A 25,913-nucleotide genomic window follows, 5' to 3' on the forward strand; every position below is an offset into this window, starting at 1 on the left:
AAAGATGTTCTGGCCGCACGAGAAATTCCTGCTAACCTGCACGAACTCATTCATCTAGCCACTCGCATTGACATGCGTTTTTCTGAGAGACATCAAGAGCTCCGCCAGGAAAAAGACTTAGATCTCTGGGCACCTCTCCCACAGTCTCCGTTGTAATCTACGCCTAGGCCTCCCGCCGAGGAGGCCATGCAAGTGGATCGGTCTCGCCTGACCCAGGAGGAGAGGAATCGCCGTAGGGAAGAAAATCTTTGTCTGTACTGTGCCAGTACCGAACATTTCTTGGTGGATTGCCCTATCCATCCTCCACGTCTGGGAAACGCACGCTCGCACCCAGCTCTCGTGGGTGTGGCGTCTCTTGATTCTAAGTCGGCTTCTCCACGTCTCACGGTGCCCGTGCGGATTTCCCCTTCAGCCAACTCCTCCCTCTCAGCCGTGGCCTGCCTGGACTCTGGTGCCTCTGGGAATTTTATTCGTGAGTCCTTGGTGAATAAATTCCGCATCCCGGTGACCCGTCTCGTCAAGCCACTCTACATTTCCGCGGTCAACGGAGTCAGGTTGGATTGCACCGTGCGTTACCGCACGGAGCCCCTCCTAATGTGCATCGGACCTCATCACGAAAAAATTTAGTTTTTGGTCCTCTCCAATTGCACTTCCGAAATTCTCCTTGGACTACCCTGGCTTCAACACCATTCCCCAACCCTGGATTGGTCCACAGGGGAGATCAAGAGCTGGGGTTCCTCTTGTTTCAAGGACTGCCTTAAACCGGTTCCCAGTACTCCCTGCCGTTACCCTGTGGTTCCCCCTGTAACCGGTCTGCCATCCTGCCATAAGAAGTGCCTCTCCCCCCCTCCCAGTCCAGTCAGGCAAGCCTCGGTGCCTCCCCATGGCCCCCGTCCTGGTGTCACACTGCCCCGTGCCAGGCCTCGCCCTCTGCCCTCCCTCCCCATTCCCACTCCTGCTGGACTGCCTGCCGTTGAGGAAACCCTCCATCCTTTCCCGGTCTCCTCATCCCAGGGGAGGCAGTTACCGGACAAAGAGAAGGGGAGACCTAAGGGGGGGGGGGTACTGTTACGCCTAGCGCTCCGGGTCCCCGCTCCTCCCCGGAGCGCTTACGGCGTCTCTCTCTCCGCAGCGCCCCGGTCGGACCCGCTGACCGGGAGCGCTGCACTGTCATGGCCGTCGGGGATGCGATTCGCACAGCGGGACGCGCCCGCTCGCGAATCGCATCCCAGGTCACTTACCCGTCCCGGTCCCCTGCTGTCTTGTGCTGGCGCGCGCGGCTCCGCTCTCTAGGGCGCGCGCGCGCCAGCTCCCTGAGACTTAAAGGGCCAGTGCACCAATGATTGGTGCCTGGCCCAATTAGCTTAATTGGCTTCCACCTGCTCCCAGACTATATCTGTTCTCTGTCCCTGCACTTCCCTGCCGGATCTTGTTGCCTTAGAGCCTAGTGAAAGCGTTACTGTGTTTATCCATACCGTGTATTTGACCTCCTGCTTGCCTTATTGACTACGATTCTTGCTGCCTGCCCCGACCTTCTGCTACGTCCGACCTTGCTTTGTCTACTCCCTTGTACCGCGCCTATCTTCAGCAGTCAGAGAGGTTGAGCCGTTGCTAGTGGATACGACCTGGTCACTACCGCCGCAGCAAGACCATCCCGCTTTGCGGCGGGCTCTGGTGAACACCAGTAGTGACTTAGAACCGGTCCACTAGCACGGTCCACGCCAATCCCTCTCTGGCACAGAGGATCCACCTCCTACCAGCCGGGATCGTGACAGTATATGGCTAGCTAAAGGCACATACACATTCATTTGTGTCAGATCTAGCCAATTTTGGTAGGATCTGCTCGTAAGCTATGTTTATGGTCCACCACAGACATCCCTTGTTTTAATACTTGTCAGACTATTTGTTGTTGGCTATGTTATGTTATTGCTTTCTTCAAATTGTTTTGATCATTGATCTGAGTAGCAATAGTTGAAAATAAACACAACAGTGAGCATGCCTCTAAGTCTTTCATCATTGCCATCCCAAGTAGCTATTTTGGACACACAGAACAAAGGTCATTTGAGAAACAGATGCCATGATAACCTGACCTCCAAAGGTCGTCAGTGATATTTACTAATCAGAACTCATCAGAAACTACCTTTAGCATCAGTGCAGTGTAACTATGATAGCTAGAACTACATGAACAATACGTTTAGGGTGAGGAGGGAATATATTTAAGGCTAAATGTATGCTATACATAATTAGTGCCGAATCCAGTCCATGCAGATCCACTGAGGAAATCCAACAAGGAATGGACCCTTAAAAACAAAAAAAAATACATGTGTGTAGCCTGCTCCTGAATTTATTCTCCCTTCACGTGTCCCTCTTCCAAGCATTAAAAAAGAGCTAAGATTTTATTCAAGTTGATTTCGGGCATTACATTTGGCATGCACTTACTGCTGTCAAATGCAATGCAGTATGTGCATGCAGACAGACAGAATGAACATAAAGAGATCCAGCTCCAATGTTTTGCTGCTGGTAGTATTGAGGCCTCTAGGAAGTTGCCCATTTTGTCCTTCATATAATTTTATACATAATATATGCACAAGAAATATACACTGCTCAAAAAAATAAAGGGAACACTAAGATCTGAATGAATGAACTAATCGTATGAAATACTTTCGTCTTTACATAGTTGAATGTGCTGACAACAAAACCACACAAAAATGATCAATGGAAATCAAATTTTTCAACCCATGGAGGTCCTAATATGGAGTAGCACTCAAAATCAAAGTGGAAAACGACACTACAGGCTGATCCAACTTTGATGTAATGTCCTTAAAACAAGTCAAAATGAGGCTCAGTAGTGTGTGTGGCCTCCACGTGCCCATATGAACTCCCTACAACGCCTGGGCATGCTCCTGATGAGGTGGGGATGTCCTCCGAGACCTGGATTAAAGCATCTGCCAACTCCTGGACAGTCTGTGGTGCAACGTGGCATTGGTGGATGGAGCGAGACATGATGTCCCAGATGTGCTCAATCGGATTCAGGTCTGGGGAATGGGCGGGCCAGTCCATAGCATCAATGCCTTCCTCTTGCAGGACCTGCTGACACACTCCAACCACATGAGGTCTAGGATTGTCTTGCATTAGGAGGAACCCAGGGCAAACCGGACCAGCATATGGTCTCACAAGGGTTCTAAGGATCTCATCTCGGTACCTAATGGCAGTCAGGCTACCTCTGGCAAGCACATGGAGGGCTGTGCGGCCCCCCAAAGAAATGCCACCCCACACCATTACTGACCCACTGCCAAACCCTGTCATGCTGGAGGATGTTGCAGGCAGCAGAACATTCTCCACGGCGTCTCCAGACTATGTCACATGTGCTCAGTGTGAACCTGCTTTCATCTGTGAAGAGCACAGATGAAAGTGGCGAATTTGCCAATCTTGGTGTTCTCTGGCAAATGCCAAATGTCCTGCATGGTGTTGGGCTGTAATCACAACCCCCACCTGTGGATGTCGGGCCCTCATACCACCCTCATGGAGTCTGTTTCTGACCATTTGAGTGGACACATGCACATTTGTGCCCTGCTGGAGGTCATTTTGCAGGGCTCTGGCAGTGCTCCTCCTTGCACAAAGGCAGAGGTAGCGGTCCTGCTGCTGGGTTGTTGCCCTCCTACGGCCTTCTCCATGTCTCCTGATATACTGGGCTGTCTCCTGGTAGTGCCTCCATGCTCTGGACACTACGCTGACAGACATAGCAAACCTTCTTGCCAAAGCTCGCATTGATGTGCCATCCTGCATAAGCTGCATTACCTGAGCCACTTGTGTGGGTTGTAGACTCCATCCATGCTTCCACTAGAGTGAAAGCACTGCCAGCATTCCAAAGTGTCCAAAACATCAGCCAGGAAGCATAGGAACTGAGAAATGGTCTGTGGTCACCATCTGCAGAACCACTCCTTTATTGGGGTGTCTTGCTAATTGCCTATAATTTCCACCTGTTGTCGGGTCCATTTCCACAACAGCAAGTATATATTTTTATATTTATACTGACACCACATATCACGCAAAGTTACAAAGACTATATACTTGTACATTATATACAGACTGTATGCTATATCCTGTATATGCAGTATACTATATACTGTATATTAAAATAAAAAATAATAAATAAAGTGATATTTTAATGTGCATGGGGGTTACAGCACACTACTGTAGTCTCTCTCTTTATCTCTGCTAAAATATAAGGATCACCAGGAGAACTGAAAATATTCAGCTACTGTATACCAAAAATAAACCATTACGCTTTAGAGACACCTGCTGGGGCAGGATAATACTGCAGTATATACCGTACAGTTCACTAGACAATACTAAAACATTCTTAATGACATTCATAATGCTTCTACTGAAACATGAAAACAAATTAAAGTACCACTGGAAATTTACATACAATATCAAGATGAAGTCAACTGCAATCCATATATATGTTGGTTCATATACCTAATGCCTATAAACCTTTAAGGGAATGTTTTGTTACAGGAATCAATTCATTCCACCAACTTACCCTGTATTTCATTTTGTCTGCAATGTTAACCTTGCTTTTATAATGGAAAAAAAAATTCTACACCAATTTTTGCAAAAGGTCTGTCTCCAGCTGTTGCAAAACTACAACTCCCAGCATGCTGGGAAAGCCAAAGGCTGACTGGGCATGCTGGGAGGTGTAGTTTTGCAATAGCTGGAGACACACAGTTTGAAAAACACTGTTCTTTACAGTAAGGCCCCATTCACACTGTGAAAAACCTGTGGATTCCACCCTTTCAGCAGCCGCTCATTAATTTCAATGAAAATTCTGCAGACTTAAAGGGGTACTCCCGTTTTCTTTTTTGTTTTGTTTTTTAACTGGTACCAGAAAATTAAGCAGATTTGTAAATTACTTCTATTAAAAAATCTTTACCCTTCCAGTACTTTTTAGGGGCTGTATACTACAGAGGAAATGCTTTTCTTTTTGGATTTCTCTTCTGTCACGACCACAGTGCTCTCTGCTGACCTCTGCTGTCCATTTTAGGAACTGTCCAGAGCAGCATATGTTTGCTATGGGGATTTTCTCCTGCTCTGGATATTTCCTAAAATGGACAGCAGAGGTCAGCAGACCACTGTGATCGTTTTCCACGTGAGTACCCCTTTAAGCACCAATTCCAGGACATATCCCTTATTGAATGCTGCAAGAAATTAGCTGGATTTGCATCATTCAAAATGATCCACAATCGGCGCTTATATACACAGCAACTTATTCATTCTTCCGCCATAATCCAATTTTCTGTCGGAAGTTTCCTTGCAGATTTTACAATGTGTGAACTTAGAAGTAGAATAACTTCTAAATAAGGATTCTCCGTAGTATTAACCTCTGAATATTAATGGGGCCTAAGACTTTTGCAGAGAAGGCCTATACCCTGCCAAGCTGTGTGCACCCAGAAGTTAAGAAGAATTCTAGAATGTCTATGTGGCGTTCTTTGCCTGGAATGAGCTGGTTCTGAAGTCTTAAAGCCATGTGATGGAACACATATTCAGTCTGATACTATATAAACAATTCTTATATAGTCAAACTGCATGTGACTTTTATGAACATTCAAGGTGACACATATGACACATTTTTTATAACAACCTTGCTTAAATGGGTACCCCGCCCCTAGACATTTTATAAAATATATAAAATACAGACATATAAGATGTCTGATCGCGGGGGTCCCATTGCTGGGGACCCTCGCAATTTCAGCTGCGGCACCCCAGACATCCGGTGCATGGAGAGAACTTCGCTCTGTGCCAGATGACTGGAGATGCGGGGCAGAGGCTCGTGAGGCCATGGTCACGCCCTGGTTGTGATGTCATAGGCACTCCCCCTCAATGCAAATCTATGGGAGGGGGCGTGACTTGCATTGAGGGGGTGTGACTGTGACATCACGAGCGGGACGCGGCCGTGACTTCACAGGCCTCCGGCACTGCACTCGACGCTCTAATCGAATGCGGGGTGCAGCAGGGAGATCACGGTGGTGCCCGGTGGCAGGACCCCAGCGATCAGAAATCTTATCCCCTATCCTTTGGATAGGGGATAAGATGTCTAGGGGTGGAGTACCCCTTTAAGCAATAATTAATTATATGATTTTTTAGTAAGTTTTTATGTTAAAGGGGTTATCCCCTGGGAAGACCATCAATATTAGATCAGCAAAAGTGACTCCTGTCAATCAGCTATTCCATGAGGTTCATGTACTACTGCTCATCTTTGTACACAATGTATAGCATAAGTATAAGCAATGCAAGAAACGAGCATTAGTAAACATTGAAGAGGACCCTTGCTAAACTTACAGGCTGTCAATCAGTGTAACAAAGACGGTATAATACCGTACAGGTATAATACAATACTAAACTAATGCAATGTATTTCAGACTTGATAAAAGGATCAAATGCTCTACTGCTAGGATAAAAAAAAAAAAAAAAAAAAGTTAATAGATATTAAAAAGATTCAGAATAATTTAAAAAAATAATAAAAAGCCTTATTTACACTCTACAATTATCATTGTGGTCACTCAGAAATAATAATACCCAGTCAATTTAGTTATACTGTACATTTTCAGGAGGAATAACAAAGGAATGGCAAAACACAAAGGGAGAAAGAAAGAAATCTGTGTCCCAAATTTTTTTGATTTATATGTAGCCAAATTTTTTGCCACATTTCTACTTCTGATCACACTGCACCATACTATGGGCCAATCTGTGTCCGACTCGTCATTTTAGCCTCTCCAAGGTATTTTTAAAATGACAACCATCATTTTCTGGCACAGATTTTATACCAATTTTAACTTGGCAGATTGACCGCTTTTGGTGCAGATGCACTTAACATTGCAAATATGTACCAAAAGTGAGCTACGTTTTTAAGACTGTGCGCCACTTTTATTTAGAAGAAGCTTTATATAGGTGGGGCCGAAAGCCAGACTGCTAGATATTTTTAATTTATCTAACCACAATAGAAGAAAAGGTTCCGGCACTGCTATTGTCCTTTCCATATAATATATGTAAACCAATAAATATGCAAGCTGATAGCCAACACAGAAAGTCCATGGATCGGTGCAGGTGGTGCTACACGCACAGAGCAGGCAAATAGTAACACTTAAAGAAAAAAGGAAAATTGCGGAGCAGCTCAACGGGTCCACATCGCGGTCAGGCGGCAGCAAGACGGGGAGGCTAAGATGGTACGGGGGAATCAGACATCGGGCCACAGCCGTATCGCAAAGGGGTGGTCGTCATAGGGGCCTGACGAAGCACCGAAGGGTGCGATACGGCTGTGGCCTGACGTCTGATTCCCCCGTACCATCTCAGCCTCCCCGTCTTGCTGACAAGCCTGACTATCCACCTTGGACCCAGTGAGCTGCTCCGCAATTTTCCTTTTTTATTTATGCCTCCTGAAGTTCCAAAACAAGATGCTCAGAAATGGGAACAGGAATATATACGGTACTTAAGGGTACCTTCACATGTACATAACGCATTGCGGGTTTTCCACAGCAGAAATTCTGCTTGTGGATACTCAATTGCTCAAATAAACATAGCCACACTCAGTGTGGGGTCGCTTGGTCAATTTTCCCTTTTTCTGTGCCACCACGAGCTAGGATGGATCCTGACATTTAAACATTATTAGCATGGCACATATCCCTTGTCACTATTGGCATACTACACTCACAGACAATTAAGGAATATAAAGGATATGTGGTCAGTCAGCCTATTTCAGCCTTGAGGACACAGCCAATTTAAATGTTTGTGTTTTTATGTATTATGTGCATAGGCCCCTTCCCTAATAAAAGTTTAACTTCTTAAAGACACGCACAGTAAATGTATGGTGCTGCAGCAAGTAACTTGGCCCATAGCACTGTACATGTACATCGCAGATATGAAGCAGCACTCGCTACATAGCAGGTGAGCTCCAGCTGCTATCATCAGCCGGGGACTTACCGATAATGGTGGACATAAACGCTGATGCCCGTCATTAACCCTTTCGATGCCATGATCAATGCCAGTAACCGCATCTGAAGTATCTGAGGGACTCAGGGGGAGGGGGGGGGGATCTATCAGACCACCTGCGGCACAATCACAGAGGCCTGATAAATCAAGATGGCCGCAAGAGCTTCACTTACCTGCTCCCAGCCATCTACTGCGATCTTTTCCTCTAGTATGCCTTCTAGCAGAACAGACAAGGATATAATTGATCAGTTCTATACCTATGCATTGCAAAGCAATCAAAAGAGTGTAAAAAAAAGTGTTAAAAAAATGTGGAAACTGAATAAAAAATAAGTAAATAAGCTCTTCCCCCAATAAAAAAATTAAATTTCCCTTTTTTCCGATTTTACAACAAAAAAAATGTAAAACAATAAAATAACTCAACATATTTCTGAACTTGTCCATACTTTTAAAATATAATGTCAATGATCCCGTGCGGTGAACAGCCTAAACGTAGAAAAATTAATTGCTGATATTTGGTCACATGACATCCTAGAGAAAAAAAAAGAATAAAAAGTAATTAAAATTTCCTGCCTCCTTAAGGGGTTAAATCACCCTCCTTTTCCCATTTTTCAAATAAAATAATGTGAACAAAAAAACCTAAACATATGTGGTATCAGTGCATTTGTAAATATTTAAAACAATAGGGTAGGGTCGCATATCCGCAGCGTATTTCACTCTGTGGGAAATCTGCTGCGCAGTGGGCAATACACTGCAGATTCTACTAAGGCTGGGTTCACACTATGATTTGAACTACGGTTCCCGTATACAGCTGGGAGGAGGGATTGGCGGGGCTTAATCGCGGCACCCGCACTCAGCCGTATTCGGGAACCGTAGTTAATGTATGTCTATGAGCCGACCGGAATGAACCGCAGCCTCCGGTCGGCTGCTTTTTAGGCCGTATGCGGTTTCCCGACCGCAGGCAAAAACGTGGTCGACCACCTTTTTCCCTGCGGTCGGGAAACCGCATACGGACGAAAGAGCAGCCGACCGGAGGCTGTGGTTCACTCAGGTCGGCTCATAGACATGCATTAACTACGGTTCATGAATACGGTTGAGTGTGGGTGCCGCGATTAAGCCCCTCCCACCCCTCCTCCCAGCCGTATACGGGAACCGTAGTTCAAATCGTAGTGTGAACCCAGCCTTAGCCAGACACATAAGGCTACCCTACTGTGGCCCTGTGTGTGCAGTGGGGTTTGGACCAATGTGCCGACGTGACTATGTTGCGTGGGCCCCTTTCCAAACATTACTGCAGACACAGGGATGCGACAGGAAAGCATTATGTGTCTGCTCATAGTAGAATCTGCAGTGTATTTAGAATCTGCAGTGACATACGCTGCAGATGCGCTATGTGTGACCCTACCTTAACCCCTTAAGGAGGCCGCCTGTTTTTACCTTATTGACTAAGCCCAATTTTTCAAATCTATCCTGTGTCTCTTTAAGAAGTAATACCTCTGACATACTTTTACTTAGCGATGCAATTCTGAGATTTTTTTTACATGACATATTGTACTTTATATTAGTGGTTAAATCTTTGTTGATTCATGCAGCATTTTTTGTGAAAAACGCCAAAATATTGTGAAAAATTGGAAAATTTCTGTTGTTTTTCCAAAAAAATTTTTAATGGAATTCACTGTATGGTAAAAGTCATTACGATACAGTGAATTCCATAAAATTCACTGTATGTTGAATTTATAGTCTGTGGGTCGGTACGATTATGGCGATACCCAATTTATATAGCTTTTTTATGTTCTTTTTCCCTTTTCTCAACAAATTCCTTTTTTGTGTTGTCATGTCCTGACAGACATAAATTTTTTGTTTTCGTCCAATGCCATTGTGTGAGGGCTTATTTTTTGCGGGGCAAGCTGTACTTTTTGGTACCAGTTTTGTAATTCAGGCTACCTTTTGATCTTTTTTATTCCATGTTTCGGACCAAAATTAGCATTTTTTGCTGGGTTTTTTAATTATAATTTTTTTTACATCCTTGCAGTATAAATACATTATTAATTTATTGTACAAGTCATTACGGACGTGGCAATACCTATTATGTATAGGTTTGGGCATTTTTTTTTTGTTTTTTGGGTGACAATTTATGGTTTTATTGGGAAAGGGTAATTATAATTTTTTTTTACACTTTATTAATTTATTTAAAACCTTTTTATTTTTTACTTTTCACTTTTTACCTGTATAACTGTTGTTACGGAGCTGGATGTGGATCCTCTAACCTGTGTGGCTGATGTCAGCGGTGTCTAAGGTGCCGCAGGTCTTTACCAGAACCTGCCGCAAGGCAGGATGGGCTTGCTGTGGCAGGCGACACCCAGGTCGCTACCCTCGACACGGCTCGACCACACAGGTAGCTGGGCAAGGCAAGGTACCAAAGGATAAGGCAGTAGCGTAGTCAAACAAAGCAGAAGGTCAGGGCAGGTGGCAAAGGTGCGAAGTCAAATAACGTAGTGGGAAGGTCTGGATACACAGGTAAGGCAAAGGGGGCACTGAAGATCTGGCAGGGAAGTGTGGGAGATGCAGGGGCTTTATAATGTAGTGGAGTATATCAACTGTCGGTGTACATTGACATTCATCCTGTGTCATCCAGCCTATGGCTGGACCTCAGAGGCTGCCATACCAGGCAGACAGAAGGCTATCAGCTGGCCTCCTGCTGCCATGGCAACCAACGGGTTCCCGCAATCGCATCACGGGATCACTGTTGGTGGACAGGGGGAGCCCCCTCCTTGTCAACCCTATAGATTTCATGATCAGGACTGATCACTGCATCTATGGGGTTAATGCCGCCGAGACTGGCATGATCTCCGTCTCGACATCGGTGGCGGGACTCCGGCTGTGATTGACAGCCAAGTCCCGCCGGCAATCTCCTGCATCGCATCGTGCAGAGGAGGAGATTGCTAGGACATATGCATATGTCCAGTTGCGCTAACAAGCTAGCAGAAGTTCAGGGCAGGCGGCAAAGGTGTGAAGTCAAAAAATGTAGCGGGAAGGTCTGGATACACCGGTAAGGCAAAGAGGGCACTGAAGATCCGGCAGGGAAGTGTGGAAGGTGAAGGGACTTTATAATGTAGTGTCAGGTGCAACAACTAATTATGGGCGCACTGACCCTTTAAATTTGAGAGCTCCGGCGCACGCGTGCCCTGGGAGACGGGAACGCGCACGCCAAAGCTGAGACACAGAGGAGGAGGCGGCAGCGGAGCGTGGTGAGTTACAGGCTGGGATTCGCATGCGGGTGCGTTCCACGATGCAAATCCCAGCCCCGCCGGCAGACGGGGACACTGCGCCCCAGCCGGAGCTTGTAGCCGGAGCGCAGAGTATAACAACTGTCAGTGTACACTGGCATTCATCCTGTGTGATCCAGCCTATGGCTGGACCTCACAGGCTGCCGTACCAGGCAAACAGAAGGCTATCAGCTGGCCTCCTGCTGCCATAGCAACCAAAGGGATCCTGCAATCGCATCGCGGGATCACTGTTGGTGGATAGGGGGAGCCCCCTCCTTGTCAACCCTATAGATTTCATGATCAGGACTGATCAAGGCATCTATGGGCTTATGCATACTAATGTTAATAGTTGTGGTCGGTGCTCAATCGTATAGCGAGCCTACCTAACTGAACCTCTTACTAAACTCTTGTTCCCTACTATCCTGTAACCTATCTAGGCAGTCTGAGTTATGCCATATACCCATATACTGCCGCGTAGGAGTACACCTGAAAAATAGAGGACATACCCTGATGTATAATGATAGCCATGGCGTGAAAAATGAAGTTGAGGGAGGGTTGGGTGGGACGTGACGAACCTGCGGAGGCAAGCACAGGTACCGCTGCGGGTTCTTATAGCGAAATCTCGCCCCTCCCACAAATACAGGCTTAATAAATTAGCCTTAACACTTGTAGTTGGTGCTCAATCGTATAGAGAGCCTACCTAACTGAACCTCTTACTAAACTCCTGTTCCCTACTATCCTGTAACCTATCTAGGCAGTCTGAGTTATGCCATATACTGCCGCGTAGGAGTACACCTGAAAAATAGAGGGAGAAACTCATAATGAGAACAAAGCGCTATTAACTCGTGCAACAACCCCGTGACCAATGACTGAAATGCATCATGCGTTACCGACTATGGAATGGAGGTATAGCGCATGTAGGTGCTGGCTCCGCACCCATATTACCTAACCACATATGTTGGCACACCATGATGTGACGCCGGTTAAGCAGGCCTAATGCTAACGGAATGACTGGATATAATGGACGGATTGCTATGAAGAATTAACAAGAATACGAACATGCTTGACAAATAACTTGCAGTGAGTGCCGCCCCCTAAACAATGGCATCTGCTGACCCCATTGGACCCTTGACATGCGGAAGCGAAGATTGCAATACTCAGCTGAGCATCACTCGTGGGACTTGAGAAAATGCTGTATGATAGTAACCTGACAATAACATTCATCTGCTATACAATTTCAATAAGTAGTTATTTACATCCCTGTAAAGTTCTTGTAACTTCGACCATGCACCTGCATGTAATTCTTCGAACCTTAGGAAACCATGACAACTGAAGGACAGCGCGTTAAGCTATCCTGATGTTCCAATGGGGAATTACCTAGACGTCAGCTAGCCAACTAACTAAGCCAGCTGCCAGGGCTGACGGCTAGAGGGGCTGGATTCAAAGAAGAGTGGCAAAACTCAAATGCAAGTAAGAACAAAATGCACTTGAGACATCCTCTGAATGTCTGTCGTAAACATAGTGTAGGTATTTCAGACTGCGTGTTAGACGATCTCTGTGGCTGTGGACGTGAAAAAGTCTCAACAGGGAACAACCCTATGCCCGTATGCACAACTCCAAGTGCTAACAACATGCATACGCAAATGACCACCAAGTCACTAACCTACACCTGTGTCAGGTTACAACTGTGACCAACCACTGACGAAACCACTAACGCAGCAAACATGACGATGAAACTCAACCAACACGTGATTACTAACGTCAACCTGAAGCCGAGACAACAAAACCAACCACACAGAGCCAAGTCCCTGTATGCCCAACCCAAATGCTGAGTAGGCCTATGGAGCCATAACGACGTTTCCGCCAACCTGAAGTCATGTCAGGTTGCAACTGGACCGACCTGTAGACGTGACAGGCCGAAAATAAATGGCAATCAACAACGAAAAACAAAGCTATATCCCTGTGCATAACCCAACGGGTGAATAACATGACGTATATAATGACACTGTCGCCAACCTGAAGTCATGTCAGGTTGTATCCGGACTGACCTGTAGACGTGACTGGTCCAGCCGAACTTAAAGCCTGAACCAAAGTATGTGACTAACCTGAAGCCAAGATAAGACGTGACCATACTTAGCCTGTCGACTAGGCAAATAACCAACCGAACCCCAGATATATATACGTATGCGATATATATGTATGCGCAGCTAAAAAGGAGGACCCACCGAATTATCCATGCACAGGTTTGCCCAATGCCATGAAACCTGTGCAGAGTCAAAGACATGGATGTATGGACTAAACACCATAACATAACAAAATATCATGAAAACATATGTACCTAATGAACCTATGAATGTATACCGAATATGAATACCATAAATGTAAGCCTAGCATGACCCCTATGCAGACCATGACCATATGAACGTAGGTCCAGCATGACCAACAAGGCCATATGCCCCTTACTAACACCACGACCGCATGCTCAGAAATCTACGACCATATGCCCAGACAAACTGTATGGGTGTATGTACAAAACTGAGCGCGTGCACCGAACAACTTGTGAACGTATGGCTAGAATGAACTGCATGAGCGAATATGCACTGAATCAACTATATAAGAAGATACACAGAACAACGTGTACACACATGGCCCATACGAGTAAAATAATTGCATTAAGCACTAATATAGAATACATCACATGAATTTAAATATCCGATGTCTGTCGCACTGTACAATAACTACACCTATGTGTTGTGTTATTATTGTTCTGAAAATGTGTCAGTAACAACAATAATGCACAGTACAGTATAAACCTACGAGCGTATGTACAGTATAAACCTGCAAGCGTATGTACAGTATAAACATGCGAGCGTATATACCGCATGAACCCTACGAGCGAGTATACTGTATAAATCCTACGAGTGTGTATACTGTATAAATCCTACGAGCAAGTATACTGTATGAATCCTACGAGCGTGTATATTGTATGAATCCTACCAGTGTATGTACAATATGAATCCTACGAGCATGTGAAAAGTATGAACACTAGCAGCGAGTGTACCGTATGAACCCTCTGAGCGTATGCACAATATAAATCCTACGAGCATGTATACTGTAAAAACCTATGAACGTGTATACGGTATAAATCCTGCGAGCGTGAGTATAGTATAAATTTTTTTTTTTTTTTAGGTAGCTGAACCTACCTAACATCCTGACATGAATAATTAAGTACGTATATGATGTGCTCGATCATCTGATAGCTAGAAGAACCCCCCCCCCCCCCTTTAACTTTATATTATTATACCTGTAAAGAGAACATATATATCACAAACTTTCATAACGTAGCCATGCATGCACTGCATGTATATGACAAAGGCCCTGCAATGTGTATGAGCGAAGCAGCCAGAGAGCGAGCCGGCATAATTAACACCTTACTATAATGTGCAGAGTGGAGCAGCCAGAAAGCGTGCTGGCATATGATTAACCCCTGCTGTAATGTGCAGAGCGGAGCAGCCAGAAAGCGTGCTGGCACATAATTAACCCCTTACAGTAATGTGCAGAGCAGAACAGCCAGAGAGCGTGCTGGCATATAATTAACCCCTACTGTAAAATGCGGAGCAGCCAGAGAGCGTGCCGGCATATGATTATCCCCTACTGTAATGTGCAGAGCTGAACAGCCAGAGAGCGTGCTGGCAAATAATTAACCCCTACTGTAATATACAGCGGAACAGCCAGAGAGCGTGCTGGCATATAATTAACCCCTACCGTAATGAGCAGTGCGGAGCAGTCAGAGAGTGTGCTAGCATATAATTAACCCCTACTGTAATGTGCAGAGCGGAGCAGTCAGAGAGCGTGCTAGCATATAATTAACCCCTATTGTAATGTGCGGAGCAGAGCAGTCAGAGAGCGTGCTGGCATAATTAACCCCTACTGTAATGTGCAGTGCGGAGCAGTCAGAGCGTGCTGGCATTTGATAACCCCTACTGTAATGTGCCGAGCGGAGCAGTCGAGAGCGTGCAGGCATCTGAATAACCCCTTACTGTAATGTGCAGAGCGGAGCAATCAGAGCGTGCTGGCATAATCAACCCCTACTGTAATGTGCAGTGCGGAGCAGTCAGAGAGCGTGCTGGCATTTAATAACCCCTATTGTAATGTGCAGAGCGGAGCAGTCGAGAGCGTGCAGGAATCTGATTAACCCCTACTGTAATGTGCAGAGCTGAGCGGTCAGAGAGTGTGCTGACATATAATTAACCCCTTATAGTAAAGTGCAGCGCTGAGCAGCCAGAGAACGTGCCAGCATGTAATTAACCCCTTATAGCAAAGTGCAGAGCTGAGCAGCCAGAGAACGTGTCGGCATATAATTAACCCCTACTGTGATGTGCAGAAGGGAACAGCCAGAGAGCGTGCTGGCATATAATTAACCCCTACTGTAATATGCAGAGCGGAGCAGTCGAGAGCGTGCTGGCATATAATTAACCCCTTACTGTAATACGCAGAGCGGAGCAGTCAGAGAGCGTGTTGGGATATAATTAACCCCTTATAGTAAAGTGCAGAGCTAAACGGCCAGAGAACGTGCCGGCATATAATTAACCCCTTATAGTAAAGTGCAGAGCTGAGCAGCCAGAGAACGTGCCGGCATATAATTAACCCCTTAAAGTAAAGTGCAGAGCTGAGCAGCCAGAGAACGTGCCAAAAAATAATTAACCCCTTATAGTAAAGTGCAGAGCTGAGCAGCCAGAGAACGTGCCGGCATATAATTAACCCCTTAAAGTTAAGTGCAGGGCTGAGGAGCCAGAGAATGTGCCGGCATGTGACTGATCCCCCACCACACCGTTGTGGACCCGGTAACCAACACACAATAGACACTACGTAACCATGACAGGCGCCGGGGGTATGATGATAGCCTGTAAGCTCCCCTCAATACAACAAGCAGGGGCCAGTTACCAGGCAGAAAACCCGAGGTGACAGAACCGACCCGGCTGTAGAAATGCCGGATCCGTACTGCCACGGGGGTTCGGGGGGAGCGAGGACTCGTGCAGCCATCCCCAGACAACAGCAGTGTGCCCCCGTCACGAGTCCCACTGCCGGTGGGGACTCGTAATACACTGCCGTGCCTGACCGGCCGGTAGCAGACAACAGGCCACGTGGGACGCGTGTCCCCCTGTTGCTGAAACCGGGGCCGGGGCCTGGCCGAGGGTACACCCCCGGACTCCGGCTTACCTCCGGAGAGGTGGCGGCGGAGAAACGCCGCCACTCAGGTCAGCCCCGGCCAGCCCCGGCCACTTACGCGTACCGCACCACTGGCGACAGCTTCCGGTCAGCTGAATTGGTGTGTCAGCTGACCACTCATCACGTGACGAACCCGCGGCGGCAAGCACAGGTACCGGTGAGGGTTCTCATAGCGAAATCCCGCCCCTCCCACAAATACAGGCTTAATAAATTAGCCTTAACACTTATAATTTTTTAAAATAGTAAAATAAAACAAAACCTATATAAATTGGGTATGATTTTAATAGTATGGACCCACACAATAAAGATAATGTATCATCCTTACCAAAAAGTGTACTGCATGAAAATGGAAGTCCACAAAGGTTGCAAAATGGTGTTTGTTTTTTAGTTTTGCTCCACAAATAAAAAAAAATTTGTATGTCCATAGATTTTGTGGTAAAATGAGTGATGTAAAAAAAAAACTTATGTCCTTAAAGGGGTAAAGAAGTAGGCGCAAATCCCCATTGCAAACCTCTCCTGCTCTGGACAGTTCCTGACATGGACAGAGGTATCCACAGGGAGCACTGTGGTCAGACAGAAAGGAAATTCAAAAAGAAAAGAACTTCCTGTGGAGCATACAGCAGCTGAAGTACTGTAATAAGTAATTTAAAAATCTGATTAACTTTCTGTACCAGTTGATTTAAAAAATGTTTTCCAGTGGAGAAGAAATCCAGTGGTAGAGAACTTATCCCCATGAGGACAGGAGACAGCACAGAGGAGTCCTATCAGACAGGAGAAAGCACAGAGGAGTCCTATCAGACAGGAGAGAGCACAGAGGAGTACTATCAGACATGAGAGAGCACAGAGGAGTGCTATCAGACAGCAGAAAGCACAGAGGAGTCCTATCAGACAGGAGAGAGCACAGAGGAGTCCTATCAGACATGAGAGAGCACAGAGGAGTGCTATCAGAAAGGAGAGAGCACAGAGGAGTCCTATCAGACAGGAGAGAGCACAGAGGAGTGCTATGAGACAGGAGAAAGCACATAGGAGTACTATCAGACAGGAGAGAGCACAGAGGAGTGCTATCAGAAAGGAGAGAGCACAGAGGAGTCCTATAAGACAGGAGAGAGCCCAGAGGAGTACTATCAGACAGGAGAGAGCACAGAGGAGTGCTATCAGACAGGAGAGAGCACAGAGGAGTACTATCAGTCAGGAGAGAGCAAAGAGGAGTACTATCAGTCAGGAGAGAGCACAGAGGAGTATTATCAGACAGGAGAGAGCACAGAGGAGTCCTATCACACATGAGAGAGCACAGAGGAGTGCTATCAGAAAGGAGAGAGCACAGAGGAGTCCTATCAGACAGGAGAGAGCACAGAGGAGTGCTATGAGACAGGAAAAAGCACAGAGGAGTACTATCAGACAGGAGAGAGCACAGAGGAGTTCTGTGAGACAGAAGAGAGCACAGAGGATTACTATCAGACAGGAGTCAGCACAGAGGAGTGCTTTCAGACAGGAGAGAGCACAGAAGAGTGCTATCAGACAGGAGAGAGCACAAAGGAGTCCTATAAGACAGGAAAGAGCACAGAGGAGTACTATCAGACAGGAGAGAGCACAGAGGAATCCTATATGACAGGAGAGGGCACAGAGGAGTACTATCAGACAGGAGAGAGCACAGAGGAGTACTATCAGACCAGAGAGAGCACAGAGGAGTCCTATAAGACAGGAGTGAGCACAAAGGAATGCTATCAGACTGGAGAGAGCACAGAGGAGTCCTATCAGACAGGAGAGAGCACAGAGGAGTACTATCAGTCAGGAGAGAGCACAGAAGAGTGCTGTCAGACAGGAGAGAGCACAGAGGAGTATTATCAGACAGGAGAGAGAACAGAGGAGTCCTATCAGACAGGAGAGAGCACAGAGGAGTCCTATCAGACAGGAGAAAGCACAGAGGAGTATTATTAGACAGGAGAGAGCACAGAGGAGTGCTATCAGAAAGGAGAGAGCACAGAGGAGTCCTATCAGACAGGAGAAAGCACAGAGGAGTATTATTAGACAGGAGAGAGCACAGAGGAGTGCTATCAGACAGAAGAGAACCCAGAGAATTACTTTCAGACAGGAAAGCATAGAGGAGAACTATCAGAAAGGAGAGAGCACAGAGGAGTCCAATCAGACAGGAGAGAGCACAGAGGAGTGCTATCAGACAGAAGAGAACACAGAGAATTACTATCAGACAGGAGAGCACAGAGGATAACTATCAGAAAGGAGAGAGCACAGAGGAGTGCAATCAGACAGGAGAGAGAACGGATGAGTGCCAGCAGACAGGAGAGAACACAGAGGAGTGCTATCAGAAATAAGAGAGCACAGAGGACTCCTATCAGACAGGAGAGACACAGAGGAGTCCTATAAGAAAGGAGAGAGCACAGAGCAGTGCTATCAGACAGGAGAGAACACAGAGGAGTACTATCAGACAGGAGTCAGCACAGAGGAGTGCTATCAGACAGGAGAGAGCACAGAGGGGTACTATCAGACAAGAGAGAGCACAGAGGAGTCCTATCAGACAGGAGAGAGCACAGAGGAGTTCTATGAGACAGAAGAGAGCACAGAGGATTACTATCAGACAGGAGTCAGCACAGAGGAGTGCTATCAGACAGGAGAGAGCACAGAGGAGTCCTATCAGACAGGAGAGAGCACAGGGGAGTACTATGAGATAGGAGAGAGCACAAAGGAGTGCTACCAGACAGGAGAGGGCACAGAGGAGTATTATCAGACAGGAGAGAGGACATAGGAGTTCTATCAGACGGGAGAGAGCACAGAGGAGTAGTGTCAGACAGGAGAGAGCACAGAGGAGCACTATCAGACAGGAGAGAGCACAGAGAAGTACTATCAGACAGGAGAGAGCACAGAGAATTACTATCAGACAGGGGAGCACAGAGGAGAACTATCAGAAAGGAGAGAGCACAGAGGAGTGCAATCAGACAGGAGTCAGCACAGAGGAGTGCTATCAGACAGGAGAGAGCACAGAGGAGTACTATCAGACAGGAGAGAGCACAGAGGAGTACTATCAGACTGGAGAGAGCACAGAGGAGTCCTATCAGACAGGAGTGAGCACAGAGGAATGCTATCAGACAGGAGTGAGCACAGAGGAATGCTATCAGACAGGAGAGAGCACAGAGGAGTACTATCAGACCGGAGAGAGCACAGAGGAGTGCTACCAGACAGGAGAGAGCACAGAGGAGTCCTATCAGACAGGAGAGAGCACAGAGGAGTACTATCAGTCAGGAGAGAGCACAGAAGAGTGCTGTTAGACAGGAGAGAGCACAGAGGAGTAATATGAGACAGGAGAGAGAACAGAGGAGTCCTATCAGACAGGAGAGAGCACAGAGGAGTCCTATCAGACAGGAGAGAGCACAGAGGAGTCCTATCAGACAGGAGAGAGCACAGAGGAGTACTATTAGACAGGAGAGAGCACAGAGGAGTACTATCAGACAGGAAAGAGCACAGAGGAGTGCTATAAGACAGGAAAGAGCACAAAGGATTACTATCAGACAGGAGTCAGCACAGAGGAGTGCTTTCAGACAGGAGAGAGCACAGAAGAGTGCTATCAGACAGGAGAGAGCACAAAGGAGTCCTATTAGACAGGAGAGAGCACAGAGGAGTACTATCAGGGAGGAGAGAGCACAGAGGAGTCCTATCAGACAGGAGACCGCACAGAGGAGTACTATTAGACAGGAGAGAGCACAGAGGAGTACTATCAGACAGGAGAGAGCACAGAGGAGTGCTATAAGACAGGAAAGAGCACAAAGGATTACTATCAGACAGGAGTCAGCACAGAGGAGTGCTTTCAGACAGGAGAGAGCACAGAAGAGTGCTATCAGACAGGAGAGAGCACAAAGGAGTCCTATAAGACAGGAAAGAGCACAGAGGAGTACTATCAGACAGGAGAGAGCACAGAGGAATCCTATATGACAGGAGAGGGCCCAGAGGAGTGTTATAAGACAGGAGAGAGCACGAAGGATTACTATCAGACAGGAGTCAGCACAGAGGAGTGCTATCAGACAGGAGAGAGCACAAAAGAGTTCTATCAGACAGGAGACCACACAGAGGAGTACTAGTAGACAGGAGAGAGCACAGAGGAGTACTTTCAGACAGGAGAGAGCACAAAGGATTACTATCAGACAGGAGTCAGCACAGAGGAGTGCTATCAGACAGGAGAGCACAGAAGAGTGCTATCAGTCAGGGGACCACACAGAGGAGTATTATTAGACAGGAGAGAGCACAGAGGAGTACTATCAGACTGGAGAGACCACAGAGGAATGCTATCGGACAGGAGAGAGCACAGGGGAGTCCTATAAGACAGGAGAGAGCACAGAGGAGTCCTATAAGACAGGAGAGAGCACAAAGGAGTTTTATCAGACAGGAGAGGGCACAGAGGAATGCTATCAGACAGGAGAGAGCACAGAGGAGTCCTATCAGACAGAAGAGAGCACAGAGGAGTACTATTAGACAGCAGAGAGCACAGAGGAATGCTATCAGACAGGAGAGAGCACAGAAGAGTACTATCAGACAGGTGAGAACACAGAGGAGTGCTATTAGACAGGAGAGAGCACAGAGGAGTCCTATCAGACAGGAGAGAGCACAGAGGAGTGCTTGCCCACCCTCACTTACTGGACTTTATCCATGCCTGTGCTTCAGCTAGGACGAAGCCATGATTTTATAAGCTATGATTTCTTTAAAGGGGTACTCCGGTGCTCAGACATCTTATCCCCTATCCAAAGTATAGGGGATAAGATGCCTGATCGCGGGAGTCCCGCCGCTGGGGACCCCCGGGATCTTACACGCGGCACTATGTTTGTAATCAGTCCCCGGAGCGTGTTTGCTCCGGGTCTGATTACCAGCGACCACACGGCCGGCGGCATGTGACGTCACTCCGCCCCCCAAAAATGCAAGTCTACGGGAGGGGGCGTGACAGCTATCACGCCCCCTCCCGTAGGCTTGCATTGAGGGACAGAGCGTGACGTCACACGGGGGCGGAGGCGTGACGTCACATGCCGCCGGCCGTGTGGTCGCCGGTAATCAGACCTGGAGCGAACACTCTCCGGGGACTGATTACAAATGGGGTGCCGCGTGCAAGATCCCGGGGGTCCCCAGCTGCGGGACTCCCGCGATCAGGCATCTTACCCCCTATCCTTTGGATAGGGGATAAGATGTCTAAGCACCGGAGAACCCCTTTAAATAGGAAATAAAAATTTCTTATGAAGTATATTAGAAAGGTTAATGTTTTGCCAAGGTGTACAGTCTATTAAAAGTTTTTGAATTTGACAGAGCCCATTTAAAGGGAGCAGCGGACCCCATTCTATGGCTGAAAGGAGTAACCTAGTGACTCCTTTCGAGACACACATTATTTCAAAAGCGCAACAGCCCTGTCATCAGTCCGCCTAAAATAGTGCATACGTCCCGAAATGAGTAGCTGGGGTGACTCTGGTCTGCCATAGAAGTGAATGGGGTCCGCAACTCCTGTTATTGAATACATCAGCATTGTGTTTTCAGTGGGATGCCGTTGGATACCATTAAGGGTGCATTCACACCACGATTCGTTAATACGGTAACCGGATCAGGCTTTGGGATCTGAAAACCAGTCGCTCCTGTACCCCAGCAGGACCCGGCCTGCATCTCATTTATTTGATTGAGCCAACCAGTCAGATAGTGACTCCGGTCAGCTCATTTTTGTTCCGTATCCAATTTTGTGACTGAACTGAAACCCATGGTATACTATGGTTTTCAGTCTGGTCACAAAACCAGATATGAGGGAAAAATGACTCCGGTCGGCTCATTCAAATGAACAAGACGCGGGCCGGGTCCAGCTGGGGTACAGGAGCGACCGGTTTTCAGATCCCAAAGCCTGATCCGGTGACTGTATTAACAAATTGTGGTGTGAATGCACCCTCACTGAGGAGGAACGTATTCGTACCCTTAGTACATCTGGTTCACTGTTTTTTTGAAGGGCGCTATCTGTAGCTGTACACTATCAAAGGGGTGTCTGTGTGGGGTACTATAATAAGGCCAAAAGAGAGGCTTGGTTTTACCCTGTGTCACAGGGGGAGCTGGGATTTGTACCTTGTTTGAAATTTCCAATATTAGTGCAAAAACCATAATTTATTTTATTATAGTACTCTGGTATTAATGCTATCAGCATAGATCTGTGTTTCCCAACCAGTGTGTCCCCGATTGTTGCAAAACTACACCTTCCATCTGAAGGCTGTCAGGCCATCCTGGGAGTTGTAGTTTTGCAACAGCTGGAGGCACAATGATTAGAAAACTCTGTCATAGATGGCAAGAAAACATATCATCATTCCCCTCATCCAGCACAAAGGGAGCAGTGTCCTCCCAGACACCAGTGGCTCACCAGCTAAAACACAACTACAAATCCCATCATACACTGTACTAGCTGAAGAGCCACAGGTAATGGAGGAAAATAGCACAGAGCTTACAGGGTAGGTGTTATTCCCCTTGTGTCCTGTAGGGGGCTGTGCTCTGCTCTTGGATGCCCGGCTGTTATATATAATGGAGAAGTAACAAGTACTGTACAGTGTGCTGCCTCCATGAGGTACTAAAGTACAGGAGGATGTGCCCAGCACTGACTAATGCTTCATTCCTTCCATGATGCGGCAGGCGGGAATCAGCCTAGAGCAGGATGGAACAAGGTGTGGCGCGCTGTAGAGAAGCAGGGGGCAGCACATACTACTACTCCCACCACTACTACTACTCCCATGTGTGCCCTGCTACGTGTCCAGGGTGGATGGGGGAGGAAACGGAGGAGACCCTCGGCAGCCATCCATCAACCCTCCCTCCCTCACTCAGGGCAAACAGGTGTTCAGCTCATGTGACTGTGAGGAGGGGGAGGGAGCTGTCCTCGGCTCCACCACATTCTGCGGCCTGGTACCCGGCTCACTGCACGAGGACTCGGAGCCCGGGGATGCCGCCCGGCGCATGCGCCCTGGCCCCGCTAATAATAGGTGTCGTAGTGTAAACTGCACGCAGTGCGGGGCGCTAGGATTGGTTAGCGGGGGTCACATTGCGGTGCCCCTCACACAGGACACATGCTTGGTTGCGCTGAGCTATCTCCTCACTCCCTCCCCTTCCTGTGGGGTGTGGAGGAATGAGAAGTGGTGCTTTGCCTGTCTCCTTGGAGGTGAAGGGAGGGAAAGTGGGTCAGGGTGGAATGTGCCCCTCCTGCAGGCTGCCCTGCCTTCCTGTGCTAGGCATTCCTCATGGTAACCAGGGACCTGACAGCCTCTGCCCTCCTGGTTGCCTGAGTAACATGAGGCTTGAATGCAGTGATGCAGTGAGTGAGGTGAGCCTGGCTGATGGATCCTTGGTACAGCGCCTGGGGTTACTAGGTGTGGCTGCTCCGCGCGCTTCACCCTTTCCCTGCCAGACTACCAGCTGCCTAGGGTTGTGGGAATGCTTCTCACTATGTATGGGATCTGATAATAAATGAGATGACCCATAAGAACCGGTAATCATTATCAGGTCAGAGGTGATTGGACACCTGGCCACTCACCATTCAGCGGAGGCCGCAGTGCTTGTCCAGCAATCACTGTACTATATATAGCGGTGATGCAAGGTGTGAGTGATGTGACCTCTACTTTTCAGGAGAACGAGTAATAGCTCAGTAGGGTGCTTCACTCTCCGGCTTGCAGCACTCGTTGTGAGCCAAGGAGTGAAGTATGCTTATTTTCTGATCAGTGGGGTTCATCACTGAGACCCCAACCAATCAAAGCTTTTGACAATGACGTGTCAAAAGGTTTTAGAAATGATGGACACGTTAGGTGATCGGGAAAATGCTGCAGTTCCATGCACTGCTGCTAATAAAAGTACTGCAATTTCCAAACAGGCAGGGGAGGCTGCGGAACTCACACAAGCATTCATCAGACAGCTGATCAGTGAGTTGTCAGGTGACGGACCACCTCCTATCTGACATCTAGGCCAGATACACCCTTCAAACTAGACTAAGACTATGAGTCCATTTATCAAGATCGTCATCTCCGCTGACGGGCTAAATAAATGCCCCATCAGCACATAGGCCCCCGGGATCTATGTAGTGGTGTGCACCTCTACATACACCTCTGCGCATCAGGGCTGTCTGCACTCTTCACTCTGACCTGGCAAAGATTTCAAGCCCAGTTTACACTTGCTGGCATAAAGCGTAAACTGTGAAATTTTGTGCAGTCCTACAGAGATAATCAAAAAGTTACATCATTTGTGCATAAGGACCTTCGTTGCACAAAAATTATGTGACTTTTTTTTATATAATTTACCAGAATTTCCTTGATAAACACCACTCAATGATCACAGATAGGTCTCTTTAACCTCAAAGATTTTTCGGTGGGGCCTCACCGTTTGCCTTACGTCCATAAAAGTTGATGGGAGTTACGTAAACCTGCTTGCTTTGGCTGCTTTCAGATTTTGCGACCACTTCTAGTTGTTGTAAAAAGGCCGGAGGAGCAGGAAGAAGCTATTTGCCGAGGTGGGTCAGCCCTTTTAAGATATGATTCACCAAGATTATGCTGCCGTTTATAGAGAAAACCAAAGTGCACCAAAAATTAGCAAATTTGAACTCTACCACAACACTATTTGGCAACAGTTTATCCCAAAAAAATTCACTTTTCATTTTTCCATCAATGTGTTTTTGCTGGATGAGTTTTTCCATGACACCATTTATTGTACCATTTACAGTTTTTTTCCAGGTGAAAAAAAGCATACAAAAAATAAAATACATCTGTTAATTTTACGCTGTGTAAACCTGGCCTTCTTCAATTTTCCATCTACAGAACCATATGAAAGCTTGTTTTTTGCGGGACACATTTTACAGCACTCAATTTACTATTAAATGTACTGCAAAACAGAAAAAAATATATATTTGTGAGGTGAAATTGAAAAAGAAGGCAATTTTGCAAACTTGAGAGATGGGATGTTTTTTATGCCATTCATATACAGTCATGGCCATAAATGTTGGCACCCCTGAATTTTTTCAAGAAAATGAAGTATTTCTCACAGAAAAGGATTGCAGTAACACATGTTTTGCTATACACATGTTTATTCCCTTTGTGTGTATTGGAACTAAACCAAAAAAGGGATGAAAAAAAAGCAAATTAGACATAATATCACAGCAAACTCTAAAAATTGGCTGGACAAAATTATTGGCACCCATAACTTAATATTTGGTTGCACACCCTTTGTAAAAAATAACTGAAATCAGTTGCTTCCTATAACCATCAATAAGCTTCTTACACCTCTCAGCCGGAATGTTGGACCACTCTGCCTTTGTAAACTGCTCCAGGTCTCTCTTATTGGAAGGCGCATTTTTCCCAACAGCAATTTTAAGATCTCTCCACAGGTGTTCAATGGGATTTAGATCTGGACTCATTGCTGCCACTTCAGAACTCAACAGCGCATTGT

The 25,913-nt window shown here is 46.7% G+C and overlaps 1 long non-coding RNA gene across 2 annotated transcripts in view; it reads right to left on the bottom strand.

The window, feature by feature from the left end:
- LOC130273783 (uncharacterized) overlaps window positions 1-25,250 on the bottom strand; it is an 84,650-nt gene extending 59,400 nt beyond the window's left edge. For both annotated transcript variants that reach the window (XR_008844119.1, XR_008844120.1), the window contains exon 1: window positions 23,309-25,250. This is a non-coding gene — a long non-coding RNA (uncharacterized LOC130273783). The remainder of the gene's footprint in view (window positions 1-23,308) is intronic.
- Window positions 25,251-25,913: the final 663 nt, after the last annotated feature.

Source organism: Hyla sarda, chromosome 5, assembly GCF_029499605.1.
Source record: "Hyla sarda isolate aHylSar1 chromosome 5, aHylSar1.hap1, whole genome shotgun sequence".
Taxonomy (NCBI): domain Eukaryota; kingdom Metazoa; phylum Chordata; class Amphibia; order Anura; family Hylidae; genus Hyla; species Hyla sarda.